Below are 22,394 nucleotides of genomic sequence, written 5' to 3' on the forward strand. Positions count from 1 at the left end.
TATGGTTTGCATGTTCAGTAACTAACACTGTTTTCACCAGAAGTATAGGCAATGGTCAACTGATGCTCTATTCCATATTTTCTCAAGTACTGTTCCACTTCTCTGTTGAGATACTCTCTACCATTATTAGATCTGAGAACCTTGAGCCTGCGGCCTGTTTAGTTTCCTACAAGTTTTTTGTAATCTGCAATTCTCTCTACTACTTCAGATTTTTCTCTTATAAAGTACACGTGTCATTCTCGTGAAGCCATCTATCAATGTCATGAAGTATTTGTATTCACTACAGACTGTACTTCCATTGGTCCACACATGCCTAAATGTACTATCTCAAGTGGTTTTGTAGCTCTACTCATTGACTTTCGAAATGGCTGATAAATCTGTTTTGGTTTTTTTAAATATGCAGCTTTCACGCACAGGTCTTTCTGTATTAGCCACTGACATTCCTGTGACCATCCCATTCTGCAGATTTTGAACACCTTCTTATCCAAGGTAGTCAAACCTTCTATGCCAGAGTTCCAATGGCTGTGACTTACTTGTAATCATTGCGTAATAGTGCTGTGTATCAAGGACTTACAATTGCTGGAATCTTGTGCCAGTAGCAATCACTGTTCCACTTCTGTTTCTCACAATGCACTTTCCTTTGGCAAACTCTGTGGCCTCTCTGCTTTTACATTCCCTATACCCCTTTTTCCTTTTGTTTCCCCCTATCTGCAGCCTCCAATATGGTGGCAGATGGTGATAAGGTTTGTTCCCATCCCTGGTACACAACATACATTTTGTAATTCTGTGACTTTAGTTCTTGATCCACTGCTCAAGCAAGCTTTAGTTGTCACAACTTTTGTGGCTGTCAACATTTAATTGACAATTCCCTTGATTGTGATCACACTCACTTAGCTTGGTGAGCCATTCGTCATTGCAATTGAAATGTCTTTTTGCACATTAATCAATATACCAACAATCCATTCTGTGGCTATCTGTAACACTCAGGACCGACTGATCTCTGTCATCACATTTCTGGCTCTGCACAGGACTTTTCTCTGCTTACAGTCAATTGCTTTGTGACCTATCTTGTGACAATTATAACCCCTCGAACTTAAAATTTGCTGAACTTTTCACTTTTTGTCTGCAATGTGTACAGTATTTGTCCTAGGATTAGATTCTTAGGGAACACGTTCCTGAACATGTAATAACTTTGCTCTTACTGTGTCTGTTGTCAACTTTACAGTGCTTGCCTCTAATGCCACTACCAAGAAGTCAAACTCTGGTGTTAGATTGTGAAGCATGCTCATCGCTACTTCTTCATATAACCATACATATTTCTGTATTCATGTAGCTTTGTATTATACAATGCACATCTTAAATTTATTCTCTTTATGACACCTCCTTCCTGATGGACCTCTTGAAATGCAGTCCATGAGATTTTCCCATGAATTATGTCGTATACATGTTGCTCCACATTCAAACCTATGGTACACATGGCTCTATGTCATATGGGCTTGGACTATCATCAGGATCTACTGTTACTTTCCACAGTCTCTTCCTATTAAGTTGCATTTCCATAGCAAATTTCCATGCAGTGTAGATATCTGCACCTTTAAGTTTAATGAACCCCATTATATACGTAATTCCTGTATGTGTGCTCCTTACAGCCATTATTCTGAAGTTTCTGTACTTTCATTTGTGTTTGCTATAACAATATTTAGTTTAAAATAAAATGTTTGTTTCACATTGTACTGCTGCAGCCTTCTATGCTTTACATGTGGTCTAGATGGCACCTCAGCACTGCTGTAATGTTTGCATCAAACATCACAATGTGCGTAGGCACTTCTGTAATATGCACATAAAATTAAACATAAAATGTTTAAACCAGCGAGCGTTCAATCATGTGTAATGAGGTGTTCTGCCACTATGTATAAATCTACTATATCTCTGTTAAAATTCGCCTTAATAATAAAAACAAATATAAGGGTTAATGTGGTGTACAGACTAAACATATAATGATCAAACGGGAGTGTTCAAAGAAGCAAAATAATATACGTTTATTCCCACATGGAATAGTAGTGGGTTTTTTCAAAGTGTAATACAATGTACAGTATAAATGAAATGAAGATAAAATTAAAATAAAACAAAATAGCGACACACTGGGAAGGAGGGGGTGGACAAGTTAGGGCAATGATAGGAGGGGGAAAGGGATACGGTTGAATCAAACAATATAATTGAACTGATGAATCTGTAATATGCTCTGTACACTCTGGGTGCCTTTTCTTGTAGTATGTTGAGGTACCCCTTCTGCAATTTTAGTTTGATGGGTGCCTGTCATGAACTATGTGCCCTTTTATCCTCTGTATAATGTGTCCTTGCCTCACATCTGAGTGCTCTGGTCCCATAACCTGTTGGAAATGAGTGTACATGTGGTGGTTTAAGCAGAGTTAAATGTACATACCAGCAAAGGTAGTGTGGTTTATTATGCAAGCGGTAGTACAGCCGTTCTCACTGTTACACTGGTAGTGGAGGAGCATGAAGCAAAGCTTGTCGTGGAGCAGGATTTAGACAGATCACCAGCCAGTAGCTGTAAGTGGTGCAGGTGCTGGAAGAGTGGTCAATGTGGGTCACAGGTCTCTGGAGCTAAGGGGGAGAAGGTAAGATGCACCCCAACCAAACCGTGCATTATCATAAAAGGCTAGGTTTTGGAATAGTCTATCTTGAAGTCCACAATGGTTTCAAACTCAGAGAACTTATCTAAGATAAATAATATATGTTAGGAACGTGCAGTAGCATTTTCTCTTCTTGTGAAGATTGAGGGTTCTGGATTTGCCGAGGAATATTCTCATGAATTTCTATCGATGTGTTATTGAGAGTCTCCTAACTTATGCTATTAAGGTGAGGAATGGTATCTTCACACATGTAGACTGTCCATAGATAGGGTGGTTAAAGCTGCAGAGAGAACTATTTATCAGACCTTGGGCCTGATTCAGAGCTATTCGCTAGATGCGCTCGCTCGCTCCCAGCGTATGTAAATCCAGCGCACGCCCAGCAAGGCAGGCGATCGCTCGGCAAGGCATTAGCACGCCCACTATGTCTTGGCGAACGATCACTTTGTATAAGCAGACGCCCACCAGCCAATCATAAGACGCCCACTTGCGTACGTCATCTCCAGGAAGTGCATGAAAACATTGGTACATCGAGCACCATCGGATGTGCTCGCAGTGCTTAAGGTCGACTATACTCGCCCGCAAGCACTGCGATCCTTTCAGTGTGAAATACATCCAGGTGACGTGTACAATGACGCTGCCTGTTAATTATGCACGCCTATGAAACGGCGTTGAAACACTCAGGCACCCCTGCGTTCACACCTCCACTCCCCCATTACTAGTGGCCAGCCCCTGTCACCACCCACAAATGGCCTCTCCTGTCACTCATTCAACTGGGCTGTCTATGCTGAGCGAGCGAGTGATTCCTGATCTGTCGCAGCGGTTCATGCACGCGCAATGTGATGCATACGCATGCGCAGAACGCAAACATCGGCCAGCAACTAGCGATCGCATCCTAGCGAGCAGGTCTGAATCAGGTCCCTTGTCTTATTTGGAGGATATTTTTGTTAGGAGGAGTTAATTGAAGGTGAATAAGATTATTAAAGATTCCAGCCCTCCGTGTCATTCCTTATATACTTTACAGCCCTCTAACAAACTCTATAGGTGTATTAGAACTAGGGGTGTGCACCGGCCACTTTTCGTGTTTTGTGTTTTGGTTTTGGATCTGGATCTTTCTTCGTGTTTTGGATCTGGATTGGTTTTGCCAAAACCACCCTTCCGTGTTTTGGGTTCTGGGTTTTGTGTTTTGGATCTGTATTTTTTTGAAAAAAAGCATAAAAACAGCTAAAATCACAGAATTTGTAGGTTTTTCTGCTCCTATGCTATTATTAACCTCAATAACCTTAATTTCCACTCATTTCCAGTCTATTCTGAATACCTCACACCTCACAATAGTGTTTTTATGTCCAAAAGGTTGCACCGAGGTAGCTGGATGACTATGCTAAGCGACACGAGTGGGCGGCACAAACACGTGACCCATCTAGGCGTGAAACTGCAGTGGCAGACAGGATGGCATTGAAAAACTAGGCCCCAAACTGTACATAATGCAAAGAAAAAAAAGAGGTGCAAGATGGAATTGTCCTTGGGCCCTCCCACCCACCCTTATGTTGTATAAACAGGACATGCACACTTTAACAAACCAATCATTTCAGCGCCAGGGTCTGCCACACAACTGTGGCTGAAATGATTGGTTCGTTTGGGCCCCCACAAAACAAGCTGGCAATTAATCTGTCCCTGCACAAACTGGCTCTACGGAGGCAAGATGTCATCCTCATCCTCCTCATCCACCGATTCCTCACCCTCTTCAGTGTGTACATCCTCATCCTCACAGAGTATTAATTCGTCCCTGCTGGAACCACAGGTCCCTCTGTACGTTCTGGAGGCTGGTCTCCCTGGAAGAGTTGATAATTCATTTTATGAACATCATCTTCTCCACATTTTGTGGAAGGAACCTCCTACGCCTTTCGCTGACAAGGTTCCCTGCTGCACTAAACACTCTTTCGGAGTACACACTGGAGGGGGGGCAACTCAGGTAAAATAGAGCCAGTTTGTACAGGGACCTCCAAATTGCTTCTTTTTCCTGCCAGTACAGGTACGGACTGTCTGACATGCCTACTTGGATGCTGTCACCGATGTAATCCTTTAACAGACAGACGCACGCTTGTCGCTGCTGCTTTGAGGATTCAAGTGCGGCTACAGCCCACACAATTCACAAAGACAGAAAAAAAAAAAGAATATTTTTATTGTTTGTGGAGCACACTTTGAGGGTTACACCACCCTTTAACAGACAGACGCACGCTTGTCGCTGCTGCTTTGAGGATGCAAGTGCGGCTACAGCCCACACAATTCACAAAGACAGAAAAAAGAAGAAGAATATTTTTATTGTTTGTGTAGCACACTTTGAGGGTGTCACCACCCTTTAACAGACAGACGCACGCTTGTCGCTGCTGCTTTAAGGATGCAGGTGCGGCTACAGCCCACACATTTCACAAAGACCAAAAAAAAAAGAACAATATTTTAATTGTTTGTGTAGCACACTTTGAGGGTGTCACCACCCTTTAACAGACCGACGCACGCTTGTCGCTGCTGCTTTAAGGATGCAGGTGCGGCTACAGCCCACACAATTCACAAAGACAGAAAAAAGAACAATATTTTAATTGTTTGTGTAGCACACTTTGAGGGCGTCACCACCCTTTAACAGACAGACGCACGCTTGTCGCTGCTGCTTTAAGGATGCAGGTGCGGCTACAGCCCACACAATTCACAAAGACAGAAAAAAGAAGAAGAATATTTTTATTGTTTGTGTAGCACACTTTGAGGGTGTCACCACCCTTTAACAGACAGACGCACGCTTGTCGCTGCTGCTTTGAGGATGCAAGTGCGGCTACATCGCACACAAGTCACAAACACATTAAAAAAATAGTTTTTTATTTTTTGGAGCACTTTGAGAGTTACACCACCCTTTAACAGACAGACGCACGCTTGTCGCTGCTGCTTTAAGGATGCAGGTGCGGCTACAGCCCACACATTTCACAAAGACCGAAAAAAAAAGAACAATATTTTAATTGTTTGTGTAGCACACTGTGAGGGTGTCACCACCCTTTAACAGACAGACGCACGCTTGTCGCTGCTGCTTTAAGGATGCAGGTGCGGCTACAGCCCACACAATTCACAAAGACAGAAAAAAAAAGAACAATATTTTAATTGTTTGTGTAGCACACTTTGAGGGTGTCACCACCCTTTAACAGACAGACGCACGCTTGTCGCTGCTGCTTTGAGGATGCAGGTGGAATCTAGACGGGATTTGGAACCGAGGACACACTACCTCCATCAATTGTCTAAATCCCACTGCACTAATGTCGGATACCGGACGCACGTCTAACACCAACATAGCAGTCAAGGCCTCAGTTATACGTTTTGCTTCAGGATGACTGCTGTCGTACTTCATCCTCATCGCTAGGGACTGTTGGAGGGTCAATTGTTTAGTAAAAGTAGTGATGTTCCTACTTCCTCTCTGGGATGATGAACAACTCCCAGCAGCAGCAACAGCACTAGGAGGAAGTGGTTCTTGATCTTTCCCTATTTTATTTTTATCAGAGAAAGTTTGGTCCTCCATTTATGTTATATTGATATATATACGTGCGACTAAAGCGCACACAAACACAGAAAATATTTTTTTATTTTTGCTGGAGAGTAGTGCACTTTGTGGGTTACACCACCCTTTAAGAAATGAGCCAGCCGGCTCTTTACTTATGGGACACAGGCGCACGCTTGGCGCTGCTCCTTTGTTGATGCACGTGCAGCCACAGTGCACACAAGTCACAAACACAGAAAATATATATTTTTTTGGTTTGGAGTGTACTTTGGGGGTTACAGAACCCTTTAACGGTCAAGCCAGCCGGCCCTTTACTTATGACACAGGCGCACGCTTGGCACTACTTTGTTGATGCACGTGCGGCTACTGCGCACACAATTCACAAACACAGAAAATAATTTTTTTTTGGGTTTGGACTGGAGTGTACTTTGGGGGTTACAGCACCCTTTAATGGTCAAGCCAGCCGGCCCTTTACTTATGACACAGGCGCACGCTTGGCACTACTTTGTTGATGCACATGCGGCTACTGCGCACACAATTCACAAACACAGAAAATAATTTTTTTTTTGGTTTGGACTGGAGTGTACTTTCGGGGGTTACAGCACCCTTAACGGTCAAGCCAGCCGGCCCTTTACTTATGACACAGGTGCACGCTTGGCACTACTTTGTTGATGCACGTGCGGCTACTGCGCACACAATTCACAAACACAGAAAATAATTTTTTTTTTGGTTTGGACTGGAGTGTACTTTCGGGGGTTACAGCACCCTTAACGGTCAAGCCAGTCGGCCCTTTACTTATGACACAGGCGCACGCTTGGCACTACTTTGTTGATGCACGTGCGGCTACTGCGCACACAATTCACAAACACAGAAAATAATTTTTTTTTTGGTTTGGACTGGAGTGTACTTTCGGGGGTTACAGCACCCTTAGCGGTCAAGCCAGCCGGCCCTTTACTTATGACACAGGCGCACGCTTGGCACTACTTTGTTGATGCACGTGCGGCTACTGCGCACACAATTCACAAACACAGAAAATATATTATTTTTTTAGCACTTGGGGGGAGCACCCCTGATGGACAGAGCACCCCCTGGACAACACTACAGCACCCCTTTAGGACTGGGACACTGCACAGGACTTTGGAGTGGACACAGCCCCTATGGAGAACTGACTGCACAACACAGTCCAGCCAGCCCCTATGGACTTTGAAGTAGTGGACACAGCCCCTATTAACAACAGCAGCACAGCACAACACAGCCAGCCCCTATGGACTTTGAAGTAGTGGACAACAGCAGCACTACACTACACTACACTACACAGCCCTAACTCCCACCCTCCCTCTTCACTGTCCACAGCCGAGTGAGAAAATGGCGCCGACGCGGGTACCTTATATAGGATCCAAAACCCGCGAGACTCGGAAGGCGGGATGATGACGTTTTGCCTCGATTTCAGATCCGAGTCAGGCGGGAAAAGTCGAGCCTGATTCGGATCGGACTCGGATCGGGGGGGCTCGTGGGGGTTCGGATTTCAAAAATCCGAACCCGCTCACCCCTAATTAGAACACATACAATTAGGTCGAGCAATAGTTTTTCCCCATTGCTGATCTCCAGATTGAATTTAGAATTGTATCGTTTAAGTTAGTTTTACTTTATCTATTTTGAACATGGATTTATTGTAAGAACCACAGGTTTAGTTTTAGGGTTAGGCACCACTAAGGGAGGGTTAGAGGGGGAGAAGGAGGGTTTGGTTACTTACCAGCTGGTGTCGGGATGTCCTCCTGTCAGGCTGCCGTAGTCAGGATTTGAACCGGTGGCTAAACAGCCATCGGTATATCAATCCCATTCCGGCAATACAGGTTATGCATATATTGCCAGTGTGAGATTTTATTAAATTGTTTGCTTGGGCGATTGCCCCACCTAAAACATCAAAGATTTTGGAAATCAATATATAACTGAAATCTCTCTAAACATAACTGTTTGTTAGGGTCTTAGGGGTAAATTTACTAAGAATCCAGTTTGGGCGAGATTAAACTTGTCGTGTTTCGCACGAACACGCTCAAATTTTTCCCGACTGATTACGTTAATTTACTAAGATGCAAGTTTTGTCTTTTCGAGTTTTTCGATGGTGAATGTTTTAGAGTTTTTCGGGATGAAACTCGCACGAGTCCACTTTCATGTGCAAATGTCCCTTGTTTTTAATTACCCGTGCGAGACAAAATAGTTTTGAAAACAGAAGTGAGTTTGTAAAATTCGCGTGAGAATGCATGCATTTTCCTCACAAAGTACTCTGATTGGTTGAATCAGTCACATGTCAAATACACACTGGCCAAGCATATAAAAACGCCCCAAACAGACACACCTTTGAGGGTTTTGGAAGGAGTTTGCAGAGGGACAGTGAGGAGTGTGTCTAGTGGTGTTGGTGATTTCTCAGGTAACATGAGGGTACAGATGTGGGAGAGGCCGGTAAATAATTGCACAAAGTATTTCCACTTCTACACAACAGTAAGAAGAAACCTTGTAAAAGAGATAACTGTAATTCTTTCAGGTCCATCCAGACAACAGCAACCAGCAGCAGGAAGAAGGCTAAGTAGCCAGGTGTGGGCCTCGGACACTGATGCTGCAGGTAAGTAATGTCTAACATTGTTGGCTGTGCTTTCAACATTTAGAAGTACCAATGAAAAAAATTAAATGCTCCAGCCAGCCCACAGCAACCAGCACGGAACAAAGGGCCTGATTCAGACCCGGACGCTATTTGCGGCTGCTCACTAGCTAAAAGGGGCCGGCTATTTAAATCATGCGCTTGCACTGCGTCGCGTAAAGCCGCCCACTAAGTATTAGCGAGCGGCCGCACTATCCGCTCGCACTTGTAAAAAGACGCCCCTTTGCCACTCGCAACACATGTCATCTCCGGCAGTTGAAGGATTAATCGGGAACATCGAGAGCCATCGGAGCTGCTCGCAGCGCTTGTGGTAGCCTTTTCCCAACACAACATTGCGAGCAGTTCAGGCTAAAATACAACCCAGTCACGTGTGTAATGACGCTACTTTGCTAATTATGCACACCCTTTAAACGTAGTTCTGACGGTCGGGCAAACCTGCGTTCGCACATCCACACCCCCGTTTACAAGCACCTTCCCCTGTTACCACCCACAAACGGCACATTCTGTCACTCAAAATAGCGGCCCGTCTGCGGGCTACGGGCGAGCACTTTTCCATCGCATTGACCGGTTCGCGCACGTGCACTGTGGCTTATACGCACGCGCAGTTTGCGAAAAATCGCTCATTGCATGCGGCCGCTGCTTTGCGACTGGGTCTGAATCAGGCTCAAAAGCCATTCCAGTCAACTTCAAGTTTTGGATTTGGATGATGAAGGTAATTAAATGGAAACATTATTCGTCTATCTGCAGACAAGGTTCAAAAAGTAAAGATAATGTATGGAACATACTTCTTTTAGGCCCCTCCTTGCCTCAAGCACAAATGACCCCCTCAACACACCTACAGCAAGGCACCGGTCCAACAATGTCCTCACTGAATCTGACTTCTGGTACAGAATCCCCACTTCTGGAAGGTGGGTCTGTGATTACAGTAAAGAAACAATTACACTGCACACTACAACATTTGTAGTTGTCCCCCAAAGTTTTGGATACACATACTTATATTTATCTTGAAATGGGTTGTAATTGAGTGCTTCCATGGATCACAACGTAAGCATTTTTATAATGTATTGTGTTACTTTTTGCGGGGTACTGTTGTGGCAAAATAAGGTACTGTTTATAGGTGAGGGGACACAGACCAGCATGGGCACACACCATCTTGTATTGAGAATTTCCAACATTAAACATCCATTACTTAGATTTCCTTAAAACTGCATGATACATTTGCAAACTAAACAACATACATCTAAATCTGCACGTTCATTAATTTCCGCAGGTTTCAAGTTAACATCCTACATATAATACATTTAGGTTCAGATAACCGGCTAAAAGTAGATTAAGATTCCAAGGTCAAACTTGCAAATCCCATTTCAGACTCAAATGTAAGCTTAGGAAATGACAATAGACACAGCTGTTGACACTATAAAATAAACAAAGGTAACTTATATGTTAGTATATTTGCCATCAGAAACATTAAAGAAAACAAACTGAAAAACTTAACATCTGACCTGGTTTCATTATCCCGAAACCTCCTGCTCTGAAGGCCATTTGTAAGTCTTCAGATGACTTAATGAGAGGGTATTCATTGTTTAAAGCATTAGGAACACACAAGATTGATAAATACATTGAGAAGCACTTATTTAAACTTGCTTGCTACATTTACATAAACAAACAGCATGAAATAACGAGATGTTTGGCCATGGCCTCAGACCCAAAGTGGTTATTTTAATATAGTGTTGCTTTGGAGAAGTGGAGATGTTGCTCTTATTTTGAAAAACATTTCAAACAGATATCCGGAATAAGTAGGACAAATAAGGGCAAAAACAATACTAGCGTTTTTTAAAAGTTCTGAAACCACACCTTATAAGAACATACACTTTTACACCTAAACTCCAAAGTGTGGAAACAGTTTTAAACTGTGTTATTATATCATTGACTGTGTTTGGCCAATTAATGCACGCCCCATACGTCTTGATGGTTGTGGAAATATTGCATTAAAACAAGGTAGATAAGAACATTGCCAGCATATTGATGGTTTACATTACTTGAAACATGTAATTATGGGCCTGATTCAGAGCCGGACGCTATTTGCGGTCTGTGGACGCCTCTATGTCTGAGCGAGCGTCCGAAAAATGCGCTCGCTATTTTGTAAAGACGCCCCTTTGCCGTTCGCATCATACGTCATCTCCTGTATTTATTAGATTAATCGGGAACATCGAAAGGCATCTGAACTGCTCGCAGTACTTGTGGTAGGGTTTTTCTTCCCGCTATCACAGCGAGCAGTTCAGGCTAAAAGACAACCAAGTGACGTGGTCGATGACGCTGCTTGGTTAATTATGCACACCCATTAAACGCCGTTTTGACCGTTTGGCACGCCTGCATTCGGATCTCCACTCCCCCGTTTTCAAGCACCTTCCCCTGTTACCACCCACAAACGCCTCATTCTGTCACTCAAATTAGCAGCCCCTTGCTGTTTTACGAGCGCACGATTTCTGACCGCAATGACTGGTTTGCGCATGCGCATTACGCCCCATACGCATGCGCAGTTGTGCGAACATCGCTCAGAGCGAACGAGCGGCCGCTTACGAACGGCTCTGAATTAGGCCCTATGTTTGGATGTGCCAAAATATGTCTTAAAGCCTCGTTTATATTTAAAATATATGTGTGTTCCAAACAATACTTACCCTAAACTCTTTTGAAGGCTTGCATGACACACCTGCGGATCTGGTGGGAGACATCAGCAATTTGGAGCCTGCAGAAGCAGATAATGATCATGTTACTCTAACAATGGTACCGGTATCTCCATCCATGACAACACAGCATACAGAACATCAGACAACACCAGAACTACAGGCAACCCCTACTCCTCCTCCCAGGGGCGGATTGGGCAACCGGGAAATCGGGAGATTTCCCGCTGGGCCGGTCCCCTCTCCCCCTCTGATGGGCCGCAGTGCCTGACATTTACCGGTTGCTCTAACGGCCGCTACCGAGATTGTGCTGCGGCAATGTGCTTCACCACGCATGCGCAGAAAATCACATAGAAGACTAAAGTAAAATGCCCGCGGGAGGGCTGCTGCGCATGCCCAGCCGCAGCAGCTCCTCCCATCGGCCATTGCGGAGCTCATGAGGGTCAGCTCACGGCTCCACCTCCTGCAGTCACACGTGCAGGAGCCGGGAAAGGCAGCCACACAGTGACAGGACTGAGAATGGTGGCGTCCGCGGCAGGCAGGCAGGCTGGCTGGCTGGTAAGCACTTAGGCCCTCATTCAGAGCCGCTCGTAAGAGGCCGCTCGTTCGTTCTGACCGATGTTCGCACATCTGCGCATGCGTACGGATTTTAATACGCACGCGCGAACCAGTCAGTGCGGCCGAAAATCGTTTGTTCGCTATATAGCGAATGCCTGCTATTTTGAGTGACAGGAGGAGGCGTATGTGGGTGGTAACAGGGGAAGGTGCTTGAAAACGGGGAGTGGAGATCAGAACACAGGCGTGCTTACAGGTCAAAACGGGCGTTTTAAGGGAGTGCATAATTAATCCAGCAGCGTCATTGACCACGTCACTTGGTTGTTTTTACTCAGAACTGCTCGCAAAATAGCGGTTGAAAAAACCAGCCACAAGAATAGCGAGCAGTTCATACGCTGTTCGATGTACTCGATTAATCTAATAAATAGCGGACATGACGTATGGTGCGAGCGGCCAGGGGGCGTATTTTTCAAAATTACAACCGCAAGTTTTGCTCGCTCGTTCAGACTTAGAGGCATGAACAGACCGCAATGAGCGAACGGATCATTTGAATAGCCACCCCTTGTTTTTGAACGAACGACCGCAAATAGCGAGCGGCTCTGAATGAGGGCCTTAGTTCATAAGTGAAGTGCATAACTTGTTCAAGTTTGTATTGTTGACTTATTGTTGTGTTATCATGTAACTTATGTACTTAAGTGTACTACAGTGTGTGTATTATATAATGCAGGGGCTGAGGTGGGGGTCCCCCGGTTCCTATAGTTTGAACAAAAATGTTTAGTGTGCTGTGTGTACATTACAGCTATGACTTAGATAAAATAAAAATCAACATCACATGTGACATAGGACTCCTTTAAATATATGTAATATGGCACAGAGGACTACTTAAATATATATATATAATTATATATAATTATATATATATATATATATAATATATATATATATATATATATATATATATATATATATAATATATGCACATATATAAAATTATAAATATACCTATATATGTGCATATATATAGTTGTGTATGTGTATATATATACATATATATATATATATATATATATATGCACATATATAGATCTACACATACATACTGTACATAGTTGTTTTTATATGGCGTGTTTATTTTTACATTTATGTGTACGTCTGCCTTTAATATGGATGGTGTGGGTGTATTTCCTATACACAGTCCACGAGATAGGAAACAGCATGTTTCATATGCAGACATTGGGGTAGATGTATTATAGCGGCTCTTAACGTGCCACTATATCGCTTCCTGCTTCACCTCTTTACCGAGGCGAAGCAGGAAGCACTACTGATGAGATGTATAAACATCTCATCGGCCGGAGCGGGGGAGCCCTAGTGCTGATGCGCTGTGTCTCAGTCCCGGATGGTTCCACTGAGCATGCGCGGGATCTTGCAAGTATCGCGAGATCCCCACGTGCAGCCTGGAGCCGGCAGCCGCAGCAGCAGGGACAGCACTGTCCCTGCTGTGGGTATAGGGCAGCGCCAGGCTGTAGCTGTCGATAGTGTCAGCTACAGCGGGCCGAACAGTCAGGTGGTCCCAGCACCAGTATCCCAACCGTCGGCATTCCGAAGGTAAATATGGGGGTGTTAGGGGGAGGTTAACGTTAGCTAGCGGGGTTAGGGTTAGGCATTAGGGGGAGGGTTAGCGTTAGGCACCGGGGAGGAAATGTTAGGATGGGAGCGGGGAGGTTAGGTTTAGGCACTACGGGGGTGGTTAGGTTTTGGCACCAGGGAGGGGGTCTTAGGTTTAGGGTAAGGTTAGGTATAGGCACTAGGAAGGGGGGTTTAGGTTTAGGCACCGGGGTGGGACAGAGTAGGGGCAGTGATAATACTGACCTTTTAGTTCCTATGGGTGTTGGGATTCTGGCTGTCTGGATGCCGCTGTCAGTATTCTGAACAGCGGCATCCCGACAGCCGAGATTTCATACCCAACCCATATATATATATATATATATATATATATATATATATATAATATATATATATATATATATATATATAATATATATATATATATATATATATATGTATAATCTGGTGTGATGTTAAAGTCACACCAACTGCTAACCGATAACTTGTTAATGTCAGGCAGAATGTTTCTAATTTATTTTTTGGCAAAGTTTATAATTAGTGAGATCAGCAGGTAGAAGGGGAGTGACATTATGTACATATGCGTGATACTTTTGTCATTATTTTATATAGCAATGGCATAGTAGTATGTATACAACAGTATAGGCCTGATTCTTAATCATATACAGTGACAATGTTGTACGTCAGTGGAGTAGTGTTTTTTGTCTGCGTTGCATCATGCATACATCCTGATGGTGTTCATACAGAGTCGCAGTTCTTATTCAGATGCAAACACGAAGAAGTGAATTAGAAATGTGTTGGGTGTTCCTGGGAGGTTACAGGATGTTGGCTAGTTAGACGCAGATGTAATGTAGTATTGGTGTGTCATTGGAGTGTTGCACAAGGAAGTCTGCGACTGTGTGCAACTCAGAATCAGGACCTATGAGGGATCCCGCCCCCTCGACAGACTCCACCCCCTCAACAGACCCCGCCTTCATCAGGGCTGTTTCCAGAAATTTCCCATGCTGGTTTTCCATCCCAATCCGCCCCTGCCTCCTCCTCCTCCTCCTCATCAGCCTGACCTGTCCTATTACCAAGCTATGTTAGAGTATCAAAAGCAGCAGCTCAATCTTCTCACCACCCAAATTTGTCAAATTAATATGTTATACAAACATTCACACAGGCGTAATAGGTCCGTTTCGGGTCAAACAGTACAACACACATGATTGGCCAACTGCCTTGAGCAAATTAGAGAGGGCAATAGGAGGTTCCAGAACACACTTTTATTGATGCAGGAAAACCAAGAAAGATATCAGGAAGCTAATAACCGCTATCTTGCATTTACTTGAGAACCAGAACACTGCTCTACATGACATAAATGGGACAATGGTAAATTTTTTAACCCAAATCTTAGGGCGCTTACCCGACCCAAGCGTAAGCACTTTGGGAGCCAGCACTTCCCAGACAAATACACCTGCAAGCACACCACCAAGGCAGACACCACGCACTAAAGGTGGAATGCAAGTGGCACGGGGTGGTAAAGTCCCACCTAGGGGTAGGTTTTAAATAAAATATCTTATGCACAAACAGAAAGTATTCATATTGTGTGAAAGTTGGCCATGATGCTTTCATTTTTATAAAATACACAAATATGAAAATTTGCAGTTGTGGTGCCCTTACAAGTTAACACCAGTTTTTTAAAAGAACAAAACATATGGATAAGGTGTAAATTGTTGTGCGTACAATAAGTTTTTATATGCTTTATACTTTGCTAGACCACCATTTGACTAAGATTAATCTATTGTAAACAACATTATGGAAACTACAGACTGTGTGGGTATATGTATGTGTTTAACATACCTTAAGGGAACATGCAAGTGTTTTTTTCATGGATGTTTACTTGTTTTGTCCAAACAACAAATATACTTATGTGTACATCTGAAATACATTATAGTGAGTATACACAATGTTGTTAACCACATTTCTGGCACAAAGGGAACTGTGCATGTTGCCTCGGAAATCAAGACACACTGTTTTTATTTATTTCTTTTTGGAGTATACTTTTCCCAAAAAAAACCTTTTCTTCGCCACAAAAAAATAAAGAAAAAAGGAACAATCCATACACACCTTTTTGCCACAATCAAATTGCTGAGGATGAGAAGCAAAAAAATTATGGTAAAAATTAAAAAAAAAAACATTGGCACCACTTGACTAATAATAAACTTGATTGTATTGTATGTGAACATTTGAACAATGGAAAATAGATAACCAAAAAACATTTGCCATAAAGAGAAATGACCAAAGTGTGGCTTGTGTTTGCCTTAATTGATTTTAACATTAAATATTTGTGTAGCACAATGCATACAACTTGTTATAGGTTAGATTAGAATGAGCACCCTAAAATTAAAAATAAAATAAAAAATGTGGGTAGCAAACCTATTGCACCCTAGCAGAAGGATATTACAATGCTGATAGATCAAATAATGTTTTTGGAAATGGAGAAGTCCTACACAACTAAGCAAGCCAGAAACAAATTATGGTGACACATTTAATGGGGCATACATGGTTTATACATAACATTTGAGATGTTGGACTTTACCTTAAAAACATGTGTACACTACTGGCAAAATGAAATGTAAATTTAAAAAGATGATCTGATCTTTTAAAGCAGGGGTGGGGAACCTTTTTTCCGCTGAGGGCCATTTTGATATATGTAACATTATTTGCGGACCTGGTGCAGGCCACGCCCCCTCCGTGTGATGTCACACATCGGTCAATGCGTTCAGGTTCAAACACCTCTTAAAAAAACGTGTGATGTCACACAGTGGAGGGGCCACAATCTCCAGTGATTACAGCAATGCCCGGAACATCCTGAGGATGCTCCAGGGAGCTATAAGGGCAGCAGTGTGACCATCTGCAGCATCCTAAGGACGCTCTAGGCGGCCCTGCTGCATAGATTTTGGCTGCATGGTGCCATTCTAGGCACCAGGCTAGCCAGAGGAGGCTAGCATAAAAAAAGCTCAGAGGGCCAGACCAAATGATTCTATGGGCCTTATACAGCCCCCGGGCCTGAGGCTCCCCATCCCTGTTATAAAGGCTAAAACAGGGTTAGGTTACTACACACGAAAAAAAGGTGAAAGCTTGCCCTGAAAATGCTGATTGATGAGCTGGAGCCTGATCTGCCTCCCACTCTCTGTGCTCAAATTGTCACCAGATACAACAGAGTCCCCTGCTTTCTCACTATCTAAAGCATAATCAGCCGGAAGCGGCTGCAGCAAACACAAATTATGCAGAAGACAGCAGCTGAGGACAATATCCGACACTTTTAAACAAGAATATAGCAAAAGGCCACCCGATTTATCAAGACATCTGAAACGACATTTTAGCAGGCCAAATGTACGCTGTATCACAGATCGAGTGGACTTATGTGCACTAGGGGTGTGCACCGGCCACTTTTCGTGTTTTGTGTTTTGGTTTTGGATCTGGATCTTTCTTCGTGTTTTGGATCTGGATTGGTTTTGCCAAAACCACCCTTCCGTGTTTTGGGTTCTGGGTTTTGTGTTTTGGATCTGTATTTTTTTGAAAAAAAGCATAAAAACAGCTAAAATCACAGAATTTGTAGGTTTTTCTGCTCCTATGCTATTATTAACCTCAATAACCTTAATTTCCACTCATTTCCAGTCTATTCTGAACACCTCACACCTCACGATAGTGTTTTTATGTCCAAAAGGTTGCACCGAGGTAGCTGGATGACTATGCTAAGCGACACGAGTGGGCGGCACAAACACGTGACCCATCTAGGAGTGACACTGCAGTGGCAGACAGGATGGCAGTTAGAAAAACTAGGCCCCAAACTGTACATAATGCAAAGAAAAAAAAGAAGTGCAAGATGGAATTGTCCTTGGGCCCTCCCACCCACCCTTATGTTGTATAAACAGGACATGCACACTTTAACAAATCAATCATTTCAGCGCCAGGGTCTGCCACACAACTGTGGCTGAAATGATTGGTTCGTTTGGGCCCCCACAAAACAAGCTGGCAATTAATGTGTCCCTGCACAAACTGGCTCTACGGAGGCAAGATGTCATCCTCATCCTCCTCATCCACCGATTCCTCACCCTCTTCAGTGTGTACATCCTCATCCTCACAAAGTATTAACTCGTCCCCACTTGAATCCACCACCACAGGTCCCTCTGTACCTTCTGGAGGCTGGTCTCCCTGGAAGAGCTGATAATTCATTTTGATGAACATCATCTTCTCCACATTCTGTGGAAGCAACCTCCTACGCCTTTCGCTGACAAGGTTCCCGGCTGCACTAAACACTCTTTCGGAGTACACACTGGAGGGGGGGCAACTCAGGTAAAATAGAGCCAGTTTGTACCGGGGCCTCCAAATTGCCTCTTTTTCCTGCCAGTACAGGTATGGACTGTCTGACATGCCTACTTGGATGCTGTCACCGATATAATCCTCCACCATTCTGTCAATGGTGACAGTATCATATGCAGTGACAGTAGACATGTCAGAAATTGTTGCCAGGTCCTTCAGTCCGGACCAGATGTCCAAACTTGGTCCTGCCTGCCCTGCATCACCGCCAGCGGGTTGCTTAGGATACCTAAGTTTTTTCCTGGCAGCCCCAGTTGCGGGAGAAAATGAAGAAGGAGCCGTTGACGTGTCACGTTCCGCTTCAGCTGACAGTGTGTTCACCAGCAGGTCTTTGCACCTCTGCAGGCTTGTGTCGGCCGGAAAGAGAGACACCACATAGGCTTTAAACCTAGGATCGAGCACGGTGGCCAAAATGTAGTGGTCTGATTTCAACAGATTGACCACCCTGGAATCCTGGCAAAGCGAATGAAGGGCTTCATCCACAAGTCCCACATGCCGAGCGGAATCGCTCCGTCTTAGCTCCTCCTTCACTTTCTCCAGCTGCTTCTGCAAAAGCCTGATGAGGGGAATGACCTGACTCAAGCTGGCAGTGTCTGAACTGACTTCACGTGTGGCAAGTTCGAAGGGCTGAAGAACCTTGCACAACACGGAAATCATTCTCCACTGCGCTTGAGTCAGGTGCATACCCCCTCCTTTGCCTATGTCATAGGTGGATGTATAGGCTTGTATGGCCTTTTGCTGCTCCTCCATCCTCTGAAGCATATAGAGGGTTGAGTTCCACCGCGTCACAACCTCTTGCTTCAGGTGATGGCGGGGCAGGTTCAAGAGTGTTTGCTGGCGCTCCAGTCTTCGGCACGCAGTCGCTGAATGGCGAAAGTGGCCAGAAATTTTTCGGGCCACCCAAAGCGTCTCCTGCACGCCCCTGTCGCTTTTCAGAAAATTCTGCACCACCAAGTTTATTGTGTGAGCAAAACATGGGACGTGCTGGAATTTGCCCAGATGTAATGCCCGCACAATATTGGTGGCGTTGTCAGATATCACAAATCCCCAGGAGAGTCTAAGTGGGGTAAGCCACTGGGCGATGATTTCCCTCAGTTTCTCTAAGAGGTTGTCGGCGGTGTGCCTCTTACTGAAACCGGTGATACACAGCGTAGCCTGCCTTGTAACGAGCTGGCGTTTCTGAGATGCTGCTACTGGTGACGCTGCTGCTGTTGCTGCGTAAGGTGATACATCTACCCAGTGGGCTGTCACCGTCATATAGTCCTTAGTCTGCCCTGTTCCACTTGTCCACATGTCCGTGGTTAAGTGGACATTGTGTACAACGGCATTTTTCAGGACACTGAGGACACTTTTTCTGACGTTTCTGTACAGTCTCGGTATCGCCTGCCTAGTGAAGTGGAATCTAGACGGGATTTGGAACCGGGGACACACTACCTCCATCAATTGTCTAAATCCCACTGCACTAATGGCGGATACCGGACGCACGTCTAACACCAACATAGCAGTCAAGGCCTCAGTTATACGTTTTGCTTCAGGATGACTGCTGTCGTACTTCATCCTCCTCGCTAAGGACTGTTGGAGGGTCAATTGTTTAGTAAAAGTAGTGGTGTTCCTACTTCCTCTCTGGGATGATGAACGACTCCCAGCAGCAGCAGCAACAGCAGCAGCGGCAGCAGTAGGCGTAGCAATGCAGGATCCTCCGGAGGAATCCCGGATAGGAGAGTCAGTCATGCCAGTGATATGGCCTGCAGGACTACTTCCGATCCTGACTAAGGAGGAAATTGACGAGGAGGGAGTTGACGGTGTGGTTTGCAGGCGCTTGGATACAACAGGACAACGGGATTTAGGTGTCCCTGGACTGCTTACGGTCTGAGCCAAAGTTTCTGAACTTGACAGTAACTTTTTATGAACGCGCTGCAGGTGCCGTATAAGGGAGGATGTTCCTAGGTGGTTGACGTCCCTACCCCTACTTATTTCACCTTTACATATGGTACATATGGCAAGACAGTTGTTGTCCGGATTTGGATAGAAATATTGCCAGACCAAAGAGGTGGAATGTTTGGTCTTCTGCCCAGGCATGACCGTGATGGGCTTTTTCATCCCACGGACAACAACTGTCTCCCCCGGAGCCTGATTTAAACAAACCACATCACCATCAGAATCCTCCTCGCCAACTTCCTCCTCAGCGCCAGCTACACCAGTATCCTCATCCTGTTGTACTTCAACAGTGACATCTTCAATTTGCATATCAGCAAGTGGACTGTGGGTGCTCCTTTCAGCACTTGCAGGGGGCGTGCAAATGGTGGAAAGAGCCACCTCTTCCCGTCCAGTGCTGGGAAGGTCAGGCATCGCAACCACCACCACACTTGGACTCTCCTTGGGGATTTGTGATATCTTCTTAGAAAGCACAGTTCTTCGCTGTGCTTTTGCCAGCTTAACTCTTTTGATTTTTTTAGTGGGAGGAGTGCTTCCATCGTCATGTGAAGCTGAACCACTAGTCATGAACATACTAGGGATCGACCTTAGCCGTTCCTTGCCACTCCGTGTCGTAAATGGCATATTGGCAAGTTTACGTTTCTCTTCAGCTGATTTAAATGTCTTTTTCAAGGTCATTTTCCTGAACTTTGCCATTTGGGATTGTATGTGCCCTCTACTATGACATTGGGCATCGGCCTTGGCAGACGACGTTGATGGCATGTTATCGTCTATGTCATGACTAGTGGCAGCAGCTTCAGCACTAGGAGGAAGTGGTTCTTGATCTTTCTCTATTTTATTTTTATCGGAGAAAGTTTGGTCCTCCATTTATGTTATATCGATTTGATATATACGTGCGGCTAAACACAGAAAATTATTTTTTTTTTGGTTTGGACTGGAGTGTACTTTGTGGGTTACAGCACCCTTTAACGGTCAAGCCAGCCGGCCCTTTACTTATGACACAGGCGCACTCTTGGCACTACTTTGTTGATGCACGTGCGGCTACTGCGCACACAATTCACAAACACAGAAAATAATTTTTTTTTGGTTTGGACTGGAGTGTACTTTGGGGGTTACAGCACCCTTTAACGGTCAAGCCAGCCGGCCCTTTACTTATGACACAGGCGCACGCTTGGCACTACTTTGTTGATGCACGTGCGGCTACTGCGCACACAATTCACAAACACAGAAAATAATTTTTTTTTAGGTTTGGACTGGAGTGTACTTTCGGGGGTTACAGCACCCTTAACGGTCAAGCCAGCCGGCCCTTTACTTATGACACAGGCGCACGCTTGGCACTACTTTGTTGATGCACGTGCGGCTACTGCGCACACAATTCACAAACACAGAAAATAATATTTTTTTTGGTTTGGACTGGAGTGTACTTTCGGGGGTTACAGCACCCTTAACGGTCAAGCCAGCCGGCCCTTTACTTATGACACAGGCGCACGCTTGGCACTACTTTGTTGATGCACGTGCGGCTACTGCGCACACAATTCACAAACACAGAAAATAATTTTTTTTTTGGTTTGGACTGGAGTGTACTTTCGGGGGTTACAGCACCCTTAACGGTCAAGCCAGCCGGCCCTTTACTTATGACACAGGCGCACGCTTGGCACTACTTTGTTGATGCACGTGCGGCTACTGCGCACACAATTCACAAACACAGAAAATAATTTTTTTTTAGGTTTGGACTGGAGTGTACTTTCGGGGGTTACAGCACCCTTAACGGTCAAGCCAGCCGGCCCTTTACTTATGACACAGGCGCACGCTTGGCACTACTTTGTTGATGCACGTGCGGCTACTGCGCACACAATTCACAAACACAGAAAATAATTTTTTTTTTGGTTTGGACTGGAGTGTACTTTCGGGGGTTACAGCACCCTTAACGGTCAAGCCAGCCGGCCCTTTACTTATGACACAGGCGCACGCTTGGCACTACTTTGTTGATGCACGTGCGGCTACTGCGCACACAATTCACAAACACAGAAAATAATTTTTTTTTAGGTTTGGACTGGAGTGTACTTTCGGGGGTTACAGCACCCTTAACGGTCAAGCCAGCCGGCCCTTTACTTATGACACAGGCGCACGCTTGGCACTACTTTGTTGATGCACATGCGGCTACTGCGCACACAATTCACAAACACAGAAAATAATTTTTTTTTTGGTTTGGACTGGAGTGTACTTTCGGGGGTTACAGCACCCTTAACGGTCAAGCCAGCCGGCCCTTTACTTATGACACAGGCGCACGCTTGGCACTACTTTGTTGATGCACGTGCGGCTACTGCGCACACAATTCACAAACACAGAAAATAATTTTTTTTTGGTTTGGACTGGAGTGTACTTTCAGGGGTTAC

This window comes from Taudactylus pleione, unplaced genomic scaffold (assembly GCF_031769625.1).
Source record: "Taudactylus pleione unplaced genomic scaffold, aTauple2 ptg000188l, whole genome shotgun sequence".
Classification (NCBI taxonomy): domain Eukaryota; kingdom Metazoa; phylum Chordata; class Amphibia; order Anura; family Myobatrachidae; genus Taudactylus; species Taudactylus pleione.